The 15555-nt window shown below is 46.2% G+C and overlaps 1 pseudogene; it reads right to left on the bottom strand.

Annotated features, from left to right (window-relative positions):
• Positions 1 to 5330: 5330 nt before the first annotated feature.
• LOC119234629 (cytochrome c oxidase subunit NDUFA4-like) lies at positions 5331 to 5608 on the bottom strand (annotated as a pseudogene).
• Between the last annotated feature and the right edge of the window lie 9947 nt (positions 5609 to 15555).

Below are 15555 nucleotides of genomic sequence, written 5' to 3'. Positions count from 1 at the left end.
AAGTGATGTCACCAAGCCAGCTCTGCTGGGGGAACGGGTGAGGAAAGAAGAAGGTGTGGAAGGAGGTGTTTAAGTGGGGTGGGCGGATGGCTCCAACATCCCCTAACCCTGATCATCCGGGAGCACATTTGCACTGTTTTCCAGAGCTTAGGCTAGGAAGGAATTTGGCTTTCTCTTGAACTTTCTGGGTACACTGTGGACAGCAGTCCTAACTTGTTAATGCTGAGAGTGCCTTCACCGTTTGGCACCTGGAAGTCCAGGAAGACATGCCTGTGGGCCTTTCACGCCTAAAAATCCTATCTCCATCACCACTAGACAGGAGTGCAGGGGGTGACCCCATGGCAGAATTTTTGAAGGTTTGATAGACGATTGATTTAAGGGCAGTTGTGCAGCTTAATACCAATATGTGTGAAAATTGAGATAAAATGGACAAAGTCCTAGAAAACACAAATTACCAAAACTGGCAAAAGAATAGAAAGTCTTGACTAAATCCAAAAATTATTAAGGAATCTGAATTCCTAATTAAAGATCTCACAGAGAAAACTGTAGGCTCTGGCTGCAGCCCTTCCTTTGGCAAGGTATTAGGTATAAGCTGAGATTCCAATCAGCACTTAACTCCTTATGACTATTTTCTACACATTAAAACCCTGAAACAAGGAGAGTGAAGTTTTAATCCTCCTTCCTATTCCTCACCCTCAAGTGATTCCTGCAATGTTTCCATAATCACCTCCTATTTATTTGAGGATTGGCATGGGTACTGTGAGACTCTATATGAAAATATTTATTAAGGATCTATGTACCAGGTGAACGACCTATGCAGACCTTATTTAAACCTCACCAGCAGTCCTGCAAGGGAGACATTGTTGTTGTATCTGAGGTTCAGAGAAATGAACTAACTTGTTCGAGTCGCAGAGTTGGTGAGAGTGGCAAAAGGAAAGATGGAGTCCAGGCACATCTGATTCCAAAATCTATTTCTTCCCTTGTACCACACACTGCCTCCAGAATAAGCCTACTCCTTCCTCACGACTGAGTCCTCATCCCACCCGCTCTACCCTAGGCTCCCATCTCCAACTTTCAGCATCTAGGCCAGGGTTCCAGGTCCTTCGCAGCCTGATTACTGTTGACGCCTTACCTCGTGGCATCAGGATACTTCCCCCTTCCGTGATTGGCTGTGCTTCTTTTGGCCCAGTGCGCATGATGGCCTCCGGCGCACCAAATAAGGTTATGTGTTTGATCATTGGCTAGGCACTGTTGGCCTGCTTCCGGTCCCCAGCTATAAAGCCCCGCCGAAACCGAAAGTAAAAGAGACCTGCGATAGCTGAACCAAGAGTGTACGTGTCTCCCTCCGTGGTGTACCCCTGTTCTTTCAGGTCGCTGCTCTCCCCCGAGAACCTCGTTGATCAGTCCGCGGGCTCGGGCAGATTACAATGCTGGGGAATCTCTTCATGTGACCAATGACCCTTTTCCATAGTAACCCCCAGAACTGAACCTGGTATTGAAAGGCATGTTTGGTTATTCTGGGTATCTATTGCTAGGTTAAAAATTAACCCAAATATAGTGGAATAAAAGAACCATGTGTCATACTTACACACTCTGTGGGACAGGAGTTCAAATGGAGCATGTCAGGGATGTTTTGTCTCTGCTCTAATATGTACAGGCCTCCAGTGGAAGATTTGAAAGTGGAAAGTGGCCCCATCACCTGTGACTGGAGTCATCTGAAGGCTTGTTCACTCACATGGCTGGTGGCTGGTCCTGGTGGTTGTCTGGGAACTTTGATGGGATTCTCAGCCAGACTCTCTCTATGTGATCACTCCACATCTCTTTGGCTTCCTCACAATATGGTGGGCAGATTCATATGACAGAGTCTGGTGAAAGCCATATTGCCTCCTTGGACTTACTTTTGCTAGTCATATGGCAATCCATCTTTGACATACGTTTGTTGAGGTCCCACAAAATCCCGCCCCATTTCAAGGGGAGGAGAAATGGACTCCACTTTTTGATGAGAATGTCAAATATCTAGAAGAGCAGGTGGGACTGGAAATATTACTGTGGCCATGTTTAGAAGACATAGTGTGCCGCATGGGCCCAGCTCAGCAGAAGGTCTTCACATGGGAGGACCTAAGAGGTGTCCAGAAGTTACCCCGTCATTTATTCAGTCAACACAGAGTGATCCAAGAGTCTACCATGTGCCAGACGCTGCCTCCTGACTGGACCCCGTCTGCTTCATCAAAATGAGGGAACTTTGGACTTAATTCTCACCAACCTTGTGGGAAACATTCCTTTGGGTCACTGTGGCTGCAGCCCAGAGAATAATTTCTCCCTACAGGGGCTGCTATTGAATTGATATTTTATACTTCCATTTCTGAAAGAGCAGGCATCTTGAACAGTTTCTGTTTATTGACCAAAAAAAATAATAAGGCATTTCTTACTTATATATACTTCTTACTTTTGTTGCCCTCATGGGAAAAAACTGGGTTCCTTAATAGGAAAGAGGTTCCTGCCCTTCGGTGAGACTTGGAAATAGAAGAATTCATTTGTGAGTTAGGTCACTGTGGTGGAGAGGAAGAAGCTGGGAAATCTCCTCCAACCCTTTTTTGGCACAGGAGCATGACTAGTATAAGCAGCTCACTGGCTGTCACCCTGGAAAGTATATGAACTGGTCATGACAGGTCGAGGTATAGCAAGTATGATAACCACAGTAATAACCGGTATGCATCATGCCCTAGGCTCTGGGCTTTACATGCTATTCCATTTAGTCCTCTTGATTCTCTGAGGAAGGGACTGAAATTGTTTTCAGAGATGAGGAACTACTTAACTAAGGTTCATAGAGGTTGAGTAATTTTCCTAGGTCATACAGCTAAGAAGTGACAGAACTGGGATTTGAATCCAGACCCGTGGACTCCAGAGACATCGGAGTTGTGCCCTAGAGACAGTAGGCCTGGTAGCTTAAAGAGAGGGGCAGGAGTCAGTACAACAGGCGGTGGCTATTAGGTCAGTTTTGGCTGGGTCCCAAAGACCTACTCTGCTGCCTCCGTCTCCTCATCTGTAAATGGGGTTAATATCTGAGCCAACTCTATAAAGCACAATATAATGCTCCAGACCTATGGATGCTTAATTCATGGTCAGGGAGTGCCATTCCCTTTGTCCATAATTGGCCTGCGTTGCCCCATGAAGGGGGTCTCCCTGCCCAGAAGAAGGAGCATGGCCTAGATGCCTTTCTTACCCAAGGCTGCTCAAAAATCCCTGGTTCCCTGAGCTTTTGCTGGATTTCAGGATTCCAATCCTTCTCCACTGTGCTTTTCATTGGGAGAACTTTAAATGATTTTATAAAAACTGCAAATGTACAAGGTAATTGAGTCTTCTGTTTTATTACCCTGAGCTGCCTGGACCTTGCCTGGCCTCCTCCTCACTCACTGAGCCGCCGGAATAAAGTTGGAAGTGTTTGTGCTGGTAATATATAGGACTTAATTAACCTGGCCTTTTATAGCATTTCCAGTGGAGGGTTGGAACGAACTTCGAGGCAGCTTGAGAAAAGAGAAGGGGGGCTGGGGTGGGAGTGTGTATGTATGTACAACACTCGATGTTGGTTTTTTCCCCTCCTGTTCTTTCCTCCAGTACTTTAATCAGCATTTAATGACCCACTTGAAAATCCATCATTTGGATCCAGGCACTGGTGGGAAGGGCTGGAGGGGAAGCCTGCCTTTTTCCTTCTCTCCTAAGCCCCACAGTGGACCATGGAGTGGTCAGTGAGTCCCGCCGTACAAGCTTTATTCTCAGAATGTGAGCAGAGGCTAATCCTGCTCATGTCAGGTAGGAGACAATGAATGGACTTTAACAAATGGACTCCCTACTCCCTCCCTACTCAAATGCAAACCAGTCTCAGAAGACTCCTATGGGGTCATGTCCCCAGACCCAGTGTCTAGGACTAAGTTAATCTCCTGTCCTGCCTACCCTGTTCTTCTCCCCTCCCCACAGATTCCTGTTCCTTTTCCCCTCTCGGCACAAAGTCACTCCTGATCTGGACACCCATATAAACCTGCCCAGATCCACTCAACTCTGATCTACAGTGGGTGCTGTGGGACGGGTTTATAACTGCCAAGGTACCTTCATGTCTTACAACAATTATTTTAAGGAAACTTCCAAGTAAGGGCAGGCGGGGTAAGTGCCTCTCACCAGCTGCCTTCTCAGACCATGGCTGCACATACCAGGCCTCATAAATCCTACCCTGACGCTGCTGAGTGGTTACATCATCCCTAAACCTCATGCACCAATTCGATTTGGAAATAAAAAGGCAGGTGTTAATTGACTCACTCCCTCTGCCCTTTTGCGGTGCCCCTGACCCTCGATAGCTTTTAACCTCACAGTTAATAAAAGTTTGGGGCCCAGCCCCAGCACAGTTCCTCATTCATTCTTTCTTAACGTCAGCAAATTCTTACCTAGTGACGATAACCCTTAAGCCGTGCTTAAGGGTTAGGTGGCCAAAGATGAGCAAAAAACATGTCACTCGTCCAGGGGGTGCTGAGAAATTACCATGATTTCAGCAGTAGGGTGTACTAGGAGAGCACAGAAGGTCTGGGTGCAGCCAGTCTTAGAAGTACCTGCATTTATTAGGTTTACTGCTCTTGAATCTGTCTGCCTGGGAGCCATCCCTCCTTTTTGAATACCCAGATCATCTTGTGATGAATTCACTTCGCTGTCATTAAATCTATGTGGTTCTGGGTGGGGTGACATGTTTGGGGTTCCCCTCTCAGCACAAAGTCATGCCTGGAGCCAGCCAGTGAGGGCAGGTTAGCCTGTTGGCCATAGAAATCAGCTCAGCGATGAGCCTGAGACAGAAGTGGGGCCTATGGGAGCCGTAGCTGCAGCTGCTGGGATAGGGAAGCTCTTTTTCCCATTGGGGTTGTTGGGAAGTTGGCCTGGAGCTACTAGTGACTGTCTTGCCCTCAGTTGGGAGATGCTTCCCAAGGCTTAAAATGAGGCCAGGCATTCAAAAGCCTGTGTAAGTTGAGCACCTACTGTGAAATTTCTGGGGGAAAAAGCCAAGTTCTCCTTTTTCACTTTTAAGGGGTCTTCACACCTCCAGCCCACAGCAATATGCACATCATGGATCCTCTCCAGCAGGGGTTATCACTCTCCCTCCTCCCTTTTTTTTTTCCTCAATGGCTGTCTTTTCTTCTCCCTTAGAAACCTTCTCCCTGCCCAAGTTTCAGATATTTATTAATTAATGTAAACCTCAACACAATACACCAGCGTGATTTTGTGCATTTAGAGGTGAAATAATTCCTGGTTAAGTGGAAAATTAAGTGGGTGGTTTCTGGAAGACCTTCATTTTAAGTAGCTTTATATAGTAAATATTTCATGTAGAAGTCTGGACCTTCCTTCTTCAGCTTACTGTTATCTACACTCACTGAGGAGAACTTGTATTGGTCATTGGGACCTGGTTTGTACGAGGGTTCTGGGTTATTCTTTCTGTCTCAACTGACATCTGGGTTGAACAAAGCCAGGCACATGGCCTACAGCACCACTCTAATACCTCTGGCTCCAATAAACACAAAGAAGGGATCAAGCTGGGCTGTTTCTTCCCCTGACCGTGGATCTGGTGGAGCATGGTTTCCAGAGAGGTCTTGGGCTCGGAAGTAAAGAAGAACAAATTTCCCTCTAGAAATCCTACAAGAAAACTCCTCAGATACATCACTCAGGGGACCTTAAATCATGTGTGTCTTGATGTTAATTTCTTTTCTCAGGTTAGATCATCAGTACCTTGAAGGCAGGGAAAGGTCTTGAACTTCTTGGTGCCCTGAATCCAGCTACAGAATAGGTTCTTAGGTATCAGTATCAAGCACCCTGCCCAGCTGGGTGCTGCATACCTGGGCCTGGACAGGACAAGAGAGATCACTGAGGAGCTTCTTGGGAATGGAGATGTCCCCGTGACTACAGAAACGACCCCATACTTCTTTTGGACCATGGGAATAATCAGAAAGTTCTTTCCAAAACAGCAGCAGTCAGAAAGTCCTAGGAGGACATGGTTGTCCAAAGCCTTCCAAGGCTGCAGCCACCCAGGTAGCCAGCCTGGCCTCCCCATGAGCCCCAGGCTGTGACTGAACAATGCTGGTATCTTAATAAAAACAGCACCAATGCCACATCCTAACTTCACTGGAGAAATTGCCCTGCACCCCTCAATCCCATTAACATTTCACACCTTAATGGGGTCATATTTTTGGAAAGCCACTAAGCTGAGTAGCTTATTGGTATGCAGCTGGGAGGGAACTCCGGGGAAGGGGGTACTCTGCAAAGGGAATGTAATTAAGCCTCAGAATGTTCTATGTATGCCCCAAAAGGAGGGCATTTGGGGACACGAAATCAAGAGCAATCGGCTTGTCCAGGAGGTTTGAATGCACAGAAGCTCTACTGCAGCTGGGAAGTCCCAGCGCGGCCTCCGCCCTCACCCATCCCAAGCCCCTACCCTAGCAGGGCCACCCACTCACCCTTTGGGTCCCTAACTTTGCATTTCCCAAGCAGACCCTATCAGCAGCTCTTCTTAGATAAAATACATCATCATTTGCTCCATTAGAAAATAAATGTATGGCTATATTATGGGATTTGCATTCCATTACCTTGGTTTGCATGCCATAAAACATTTATTACACCCTTGGGCTAAAGTCTTAATAATGACTGGGTGCAAGGCACTAATGTGATGCTGGTCTTGCTCAGGAACCAGAGATTAATGCTTTTTGATGTCACCCAGCTAATAGTCGTGCTCACCAATTTGTCCCATCAGAAGACATTAGAGTCAGGCCCTGTGGGGGTGGGGACCTCTGCTCAGTTCGAGCTGGGAGTTGGGGCTCCCCCTTCCTGCTCCTCACCTCGTCTTATACAAAGCAGCCAGAATAAAATCTCCGTCCTCTTTAATCCCACATTCCGCCCTCCCCCCTCCCCACGTCCCCTCCCACCCAGATCCTTGGGCAAGGCCCCACTCCTGGGTGTGATGAAGCTACAGGGAGGGGTTTATTTATTTATTTTATTATTGTTTTTTTTTAATTTTTCCCCATACAATTGCACCCCCCTTATTTTGACCCCAGTCCCTCAGGGAGGGGTTTAAATATCTGTTTTCTTGTCAGAGCCACAGTGGCAGTGCACATGGTTCATGTGTGTGCGTACACACACACACACACACACACACACACACACACCCCTTTCCTGTTAGGAATGTGTTGCCAGGGCTGTCCCATTCTAACCCCCATGGCAGTTCAGTAGAGAAGACTCAAGTTCATGTTCACTCCACAGGGAGTCAGTGAGGCCCAATCACAGCTCCTGGCCAGGGAGACTGACCCAGCATAGGAGGTGGACAGGCCCTTCGGGGTCAGTGTTGTGGGTCTTCTGTCTCCTCAGATGGCTTGGCCAGAGCAGCCTTGGGGCCAGGATGACCTGGTTTGTGGGTTGTCGAGATACTCTGTGGGGCCTTCGGGCATCCCTCTTGAGAGACTGTCATAAGGCTAGAGATACCTCCCCTCTTTTGCTCAAGACCTTGACTAGGAGGTGACCAATCTTATCTGCTCAACAACCAAGACTCTCTTCTGACCCTTTGTAGAGTAACCTCAAAAATTAAAAACAACTTCCTAGTTCTCCCCTCAAAGCCAAGATCCTGTTTGCCAAGCCAAATTCTACAACTGGAGCTGGGGCATCTGTATTTTCAAAATCTCATTCTCAGATTATACTGATTTACACTCAACCTCTAGCTGGGTCATGTTAGCTGGGTCCCTCCAGAGAAAGTTAAGCCTCAGGCTCTGCTCCTAGGCTGCATCTGTGCTTTAGCCATGAAGGGGTAAATGTTAAAGGTCACCTGCTACAGAGTAGCATAAGAGGTAAGAGAGGATACAAGAGTGTCTGGGTGACAAATTGTCCTTTATCTCCCCTGGGTGGCCCCCCAATCCCTTGTCTCCCTTTGTGCTCCCAGGCTATGACACCCATCATTGTGAACTCCCTAGGGGAGCTCTCGTTGCCTACTTTAGGTCACCGGAGTATTACCCCCTCCTCCTGTTCACCCTCTCTGGGTTGAGCTGCACTAGAAGCAAACTTCTTTGCTCATGGACATACTCTTGGCCCAGCTGGGACCTCTGAGCTCAAAGGAAAGGTAGGGACCCGTAGAAAGAGGAGGAACTTGGGGATCTAGTGCAAGGTAAAAATGGGGGCACCTTCTGTACAGAGGAAGCTGGTGGCTAGGAGGAGGGACTGGGCAGTGTCCTCTAAAGTCCCGGTACTTGTCCTGCTGGCCTCATCTCCTCCCCTTCTTGGCCTCTGCTGAACTGATGGTGGAGACAGAGAGGCGAAGGGGGGATGCTCTACACAGGATAGGGGTGAATACGGAACATGACAGCGCAGCACAGCCCAGCACAGCATGGGATCACCTACTGAACAGCATGTGCACGTTGGGGAAGGCTGCTGAGTAAGGTGCTCCGACAGCAGAGATAGGGAAGAAGGCGGGATGGCACCTGCTTGGCCAAGAAAGAGAATGCTGGGATCTAGCTGGCCTTGTTGGGAATGCTAGGCAATTATCAGCATTTTGGGGGAGTACTCCAGTCCCGCAAAGTGAACATCAGTCAGGAGGAGGCTGTGAAAGAAGGCTTACATTCAATTCTGCATCAGTCACATCCTTATAGTACTCCATGCTGTGGAGGTGGGAGATGTGTGACGAATGGGAGGGGTGGGAGGAAAGATAACTATGAAAAGATGGGGTCCTGGGGAGAGCACTGTCAGCATGGGCCTGTTCTGAGGGCAGTGGTGAGAGGAAGGTCTTCATACTGCTGTGCTGGGTGGCTTTCTTGGCTGGCTTAGAGGAGCTGAGGCCGGAGGCAGGAAGCCCAGGTGTATCCTCTGCTGGCCTAGGAATGAGGCCAGAAGGGCTGGGCTGGGAAGATCCATGGGGGAAGCTATAAAGAGGAGTCAAGACACACTGAGGGGGTGAGGTCTGGGTGAAATGGGTAAAGGGGGTCAATTCTTAGTGACAACTGGAAACTAGGGTTTTTTAAAATTTATTTATATATTTTTACATCACTGCTCATTTTTGTACAAGTTTGATTTTTGCTCTCAAGTGTAAGTCCCATAAAATTACCACCACCAAGATATTGGTGAACTGTCACCATAGTCACTTGTGCTCTTCCCTCCCCTGTTTTGTTCCCTTTCTCTCCCCCTCCCCGCAGAATGTCTCTGATTTATAGTTGCCTGCTAGTTTTGTGGGTTTTTCCCCTGATCCCTCATTTGTTTCCCCTATGTTTCTCCTATAAGTGAGATCATCTGATGTTTTTCATTTTCCTGCTAACTTATTTCACTGAGGATAATCCCTTCTAGTTGCATCCATATTGCTGCAAATGGCATGAGTTTTTTTGATGGCTGAGTAGTATTCCATTGTGTGTATATGCCAATCTTTTTGATCCAGTTATCTATTTTTTGGGCATTTGGGTTGTTTCCATACCTTAGCTATTGTAAATAGTGCTGCAATAAACAGAGGGGTGCAGGTGTCCTTTTGAATTAATGTTTTTGTGTCCTTTGGGTAGATTCCCTAGGAGTGGAATTGCTGAATCATATTGTAGCTCCATTTTTAGTAGTTTCAGGGTCCTCCATATAGTTTTCCATAATGGTTGGACCATTTTGCATTCCTACCAGCAGTGTAGGAGAGTTCCTTTTTCACCACATCCTTGCCAGCATTTATTATTGTCAGGTTTTTTAATATACCATTTTCAGTGGTGTGAGATGGTATTTCATTGTGGTTTTGATTTGTATTTTCCTGTAAGAGATGTTGAACATTTGTTCATATACCTATTGGCCCTCTGCATTTCCTCTTTGGAGAAGTATTGTTTTGGCTTTTCTACCCATTTTTTGACAGGATTGTTTTGTTTTTATTGAGTCATGTGGGCTCTTTGTAGATCTTCAAAATCAGACCCTTATCAGTTGCCTGAAGTGCAAATATTTTCTCCTATTCAGTAGGGTAGCTCTTTGTTTTGATTATTGTCTCTTTCGCTGTATAGAAACTTTTTAGTTTGGTGTGATCCCAGCTGTTTATCTTCTCCATCACTTATTTTGCTTTGGGGGATGGGTCTTTAAAGCTGTTTCTGAAATGAATGTCTTGGAGCGTTTTGCCTATATTTTCTGCTATATATTTTATGGTTTCAGGTCTTATGTTCAAGTCTTTTATCCATTTTGAGTTGGTTTTGGTGCATGGTGTGAGGTTGTGGTCTAGTTTCATTCTTTTGCATGTGGTGGTCTAGTTTTCCCAGCACTATTTATTGAACAGACTGTCCTTGTTCCATTGCATATTCTTTGCTCCTTTGTCAAAGACGGGTTGACCATATATGTGTGACTTTATTTCTGGTTTTTCAATCCGAGTCCATAGTCTGTTTTTGTGGAAACTAGTTTTTGGGTGGTGCGCACACTGTGGTATATAGAGATGGTGAATTACATACAGTGTTGTATGACTGAAACTCACATAATGTCACAAGGACTCTTATGGTGGGAGAGGCTGGAGCCACAGATGGTTCTACAGCAGTGGTTCTCGATGGGGTGGTACTGCCCAGAGGTTAGCTTGTACATTTGTGGGGATGTTTTGTTGTTACAATGCTGGTGTCTAGTATGGGGCAGTGGGGGGGTGGGGGCACAAGTGTGCTCTCTGGATACTGCAATGTGAGGAAAGTTTCCATAGAACGAAGACTTCTCTCACTTTTCATGCAGCTGTTGAAAATTCCACCCCATTTGTTGTATACCCCAAAACCTTAATTATTTGATGAAGTAAGCGGTTGTGCATTGTACAACCTGCACGACCATCAGAGAGGGCCCAGGCCTGGCAGTGATCCTGCTGGAAAAAGGTGTTTACAATGACCTGAATCTAAGCCTAACTCTTTGACATAGAAGCCCGGAGGGTTTCTGCATGGTTTTAATATACTCTACATTTTCTAGGAATGAGACTCCTGTGATGATTGAGTGGGAAGTGGTTGTCTGTTCTGTATAGAACTTTAGCAAGAGTTTGCCATGTCGGAAAACCCCTGCACATCTCCCACAGCCTGCACGTCATCAGCACATGGACGTCTCTGTCAGGAGGCACTGAGACCTGCCCCATCATCTGGTTTTATGTTAGGTGCAAGCATTGACTTCTTCATTGTTCCTGAGCATTTACATATCAAAATATGTATCATTTGCTTTGCTTTGATTTCTCCTTTATTTTATAGGAGAAATTTTATTTTATAAAATTTTATTTATTTATTTTATTTTATAGTTGAGGCAATAGATTGATTTTTTTTTTTTGAAATAACATGGCTAGGTTGGTTATATTTTGTCTGATTTCCATCCTGGGGTAGTTAATGGGGCATGACAAACCTGGTAATAAAAGGAAGATATTCTGATGGACTGAAAACTAAGGTCCAGAGAATTCCAACCTCTACAACTTTTTTAGGAAGGCTTTTCTGATTACTTTAAGCCCACAGCCCCACCCAAAACCCACTTTTCTTTCTCCCTGAAATGAAGCCCTTTGTGATATGTTTTCTAACTTCTTTCCCATGATCATTTCATGAACAGTCTTTTCAATTGTGTCCTCCAAAGACCGTCTTGAAATGGCTGCCTTTTATGATGCTGGCTAGGCCTGGAGGAAAGGACACTAGCGTGGTGGTGGTGTACATTTCACTGACTTAAAATGTACAGTCCAGTGGTGACAGGTCCCTATGAGTAAAGATGAGAGAAATGTCCACAGGAAAATGATGTGAAGTCCAGACACCCCATTACTCATCTTGAGAGAGCTGGGGCAAAATGGAGAGATCCCAGACTCTAGATCAGAATTTCAAAATAGTTTTGTCAAAGTAAAGACTAATTAGAAAAAACTAAAAAAAAAGACATTAGGAAAAAACTAGTGGGAAATCACTAGGAAAAAAGTCACCAAATTATGGGACCATTGAAAAATAACTTCCTGTAAGTTCAAAGACAAGACATGTTAAGGACTGAAAAAAAAAAAAAAAAAAAAGAAAGAAAAACCTGCTGTGTTGGGAGGATGACTTCAAAGCAGCTTCTGAAGGTAAAGTGGCATCCTTTATATATGGGAAGGTAGGCCAAGCTCAGAGCTGGGGTTTAGACAAGTTAATGGATGACAGCACAATAAAGGCTGATTAGGGGGATCCTGGCTCCTTTGGACACAGGCTCTGCACTAGTGACTTCAGTAGGATGGCCACACATTCCCATAGTGGGTCTTTGTATCCTAACCCCTAGCAGAGACTGGGCCTGGGGCCTGAAGCAAGGAAGCAATGCTGTGGTCTCCAGTTATTTCAGAAGCTCCCCAAATAGATGCAATAATTCACTTCAGTTTTTTTTTTTTTAAAGATTTATTTACTGGGCCTCCCCTGTGGCGCAGCAGTTGAGCGCTGGGTTGCGAAGCTGCCCGCGGCCTCTGCGGCGCCGGTTCGATCCCCGGCTGCTCCCGGCCACTGGAGGAGGGTCCCACATGGCGCGCAGACCTCTCCTGCCGCCCGCTGCTCCCCTCAGCAGTGTACTTCGGTCCTTCTGCCTGCTCTGCTCCCCGCTCTGGCTCTGGTGAATTCTCTCACCCTCCCGCGCTTCTGACTGTACCCAGTGCATGTATAAACAAAACAAACAAACAAACAAACAAATAAATAAATAAAACATGCCTCTATTAAAAAAAAAAAAAGATTTATTTACTGTGCATATAAGAGCTGGGGTGCAGGCCAGAGGTGTGGGAGGGTGAGAGGACTCACCAGAGTCAGAGTGGGGAACAGAACAGGCAGATCTACTGAAATTCACTCCTGAGGGGAGCAGCAGATGAGACAGGAGAGGTCTGCTGCACCATGTGGGTCACCTCTCTGGCCAGGGATCGAACTCGAGCTGCAGTGGCTGCAGATAGCTTCATAGTGCCGAGACTTAACTCCTGTTGCTCAGGAGAGGTACTCTCTAGTGTTTTTCTCCTGTGTATGTACCATTGCTCCATAACAATCCTGCTGAGGGAGGATTCTGAATCTACCCTGCATGCTGGTAAAAGGGTGCCAAGATCAATTGATTAATGATGTCTGCTAGGGACACAGCATATGCACGTGTCAGCACTAACCAGAGGAAAAGAAACCTAGTCCACTCACAATAGCCTGATGTAAGGCCACCTGTGCTCCTGGATGTGGCAGGGTGGGAAGAGTCTGCCACTGAAAGGCAGGCAATCTAACTCTTATCTGCTGTCCTCTGCAAGGTACAATGGCCCCTGGGAGTGTTACCTCACTCACCCTCTCTGTCCTTTTTTTCCTGTATAAAGACTTCAGAGAGATATCCAAAGGATATTGGGGAAATAATAGGACTTCAGAACTAAAAAGGACCCTAGACGCTACAGCAAACACTGTCAGTGCCCACCCCATGCCCTTGCCCTTACTGTATTGGTGCTCCAAGTCTGACTCCCAGCTGCTAGCATCTATAGTTCTTTGATTCACAGCTTTCTCCAGTCATTGGTGTGCCTCTATGTAGCAGTTCAAAGCAGTCTTCCACCAACAACCAAAAGGATTACTGTGTCAATAATATCCTAGCCCCTCCATTCCGTGGACGGGATGGCTCTGAGATGTGTGTTCTAGGCTGTTTCCCAGAGTTCCCCAATGGGAGTGAGCCCCTGGGGCTCACTTACTTAAAAACCCCAATTAATTTCCTTCCCTTTCCTGATTCACTTCCTCACTCCTAGGATCACCTCCCAAATAAACTACCTGCCCAAATCTTCATCTCAGGGTCTCCTTCTGCCAAGGTAAGGCAGAGGTTGCCTGGCTGAAACCACTTTGTATGACTGAAGTGAGGTACTATCCAGACATGGTTTTCCATGTATACTGGGTGTAATAAGTATCCACCTAGCAGGGCCTGCATACGGTCCAGGAAGAATCAGAACATTTTCATCATTAGGAATAAGTTCCCTCTACTGATTCAGGAAATGATCACCACCCGCCCTCAAGAAAGCTTGTTGTAGGTATAAACCCTGTGACGAGACCTCCCTCTGCTTTTTCTCTCACCAGCCGCCTGTTCCTAATAACCCCACCCACGCACTGGAGCCTCTCTGACTTGATATTGCAGGACGCTGTCACTTGAAATTAATTGCAACTAATTAAAAATGATCCGGTTAGGACAATTGCACAATGGCGCTCCGGAGACCGCTTCATTCCCAGAGGTTTGGTGGCGTTTGCGGCTGCTGCAGCCCCGGCCGGCCGGACAGAGCCATACATCATCGTGTCATTTTACATTGTTATTTCTCTGAAAGCAGCAATTTAAAAGAGTCTCAGATGAACCTTGAGCAACTTCGCACTAAAAAGAAAAATGTTACTGTCCAAGATCTGTAAAATATAACATATAGGCTCAAAGAAGCCACTTGACATGAAAAGCGGCTTTAAGTTTGTGCCGTGATTTGCATATAATATATAATGTTGTAGTAAAAGGACCCACAAAGCAGGCAGCCGGCTGTGGAGCATCGATCCTCAGCCCCTTTGTTCAAACTGGGTCACCTACTGTTCCTGGTTATTATTTTATCACAGTCATTCCTCATGTAAGGTGACAGGAGAGCATCTAACCCACTGGGTTCTAGGGACAGCCACCCCCACCCCCCTTATTTAGTGCAAGGCCAGGTCCCTTCCTGACTCTGGCTCTGAAAGCATTTCAAGTCCCATGATAGCCCTGCCAGTTCCAAGTAGATCCCAGGAGGGGCAGTGTTGTCAGGACAAGAGCCACTTCTCAAGCATGGCAAAGGCCCAGGAACCCTAGTGTTGAGGCAATGAGCCCTAATAAGCAGTCCCCACACCTCATTTCCTAGGCAGCTCAAATGAATTTGGCCAGATGACCTTGAGCGACAAATCTCTCCTGTTAGGCTGCCTGCTGCCCACCTTGCTTCTGTGGTCTCCGTACCACTCTCTGAACTTCTCCACGTCAACAGGACAGGGAGTGCAGTGGCTAGCATCTGGACAAAGGGAGTTTGTAAGGAAAACATGTCCCTAAGTCATTTTTCTAATGATCTGGGTCATTCTACCATTTTTTTAAAAAATGAGGTCACTTTCAAGGGTACCAATGAAAGTAAGAAAACTTTGTGAAACAGAAAAAGTTGAAAAGTAAGCACTTTAAAATTAAAGAGCCAAGAGAAATATAAAAGATTATGTAGCTAAGGTAAAAGGGGAAAAAATAGCACTCAAAGTTTTATGTAGTCACTGAAATTGTTCTGGGCTTCCTGGAGGCCAAAGGAAAATAAGAAACACGATTCATCGCAAAGGTCTTGAAAGAAAACACAGACCTGCTCCTTAGAAGAAATAAGACTTTCTTTGCATAGACCTTAGGTAGGTTATGCTGTGGCCGACATCCTTCATGACATCCTCCCATGGGAGGGACAACTTCAAGAAGGTCCCTACATTGGAAATTGGGGTCATGAACAAGGACTTCCAAATTATATGGACCAAATATGATGTTCACTGATGGGTGGCTTCTTTCACAGATGAGACCTAGACATTGAAAGAATGTAAAGACTGGGCCTCCCTGGTGGCCGAGGGGTTAAGCCTCAGTGCTATA

Source organism: Talpa occidentalis, unplaced genomic scaffold (assembly GCF_014898055.3).
Source record: "Talpa occidentalis isolate TD23 unplaced genomic scaffold, MPIMG_talOcc4v2.1 talOcc4.8, whole genome shotgun sequence".
Taxonomy (NCBI): Eukaryota; Metazoa; Chordata; class Mammalia; order Eulipotyphla; family Talpidae; genus Talpa; species Talpa occidentalis.
This window is presented reverse-complemented; position numbering and strand designations above follow the sequence as displayed.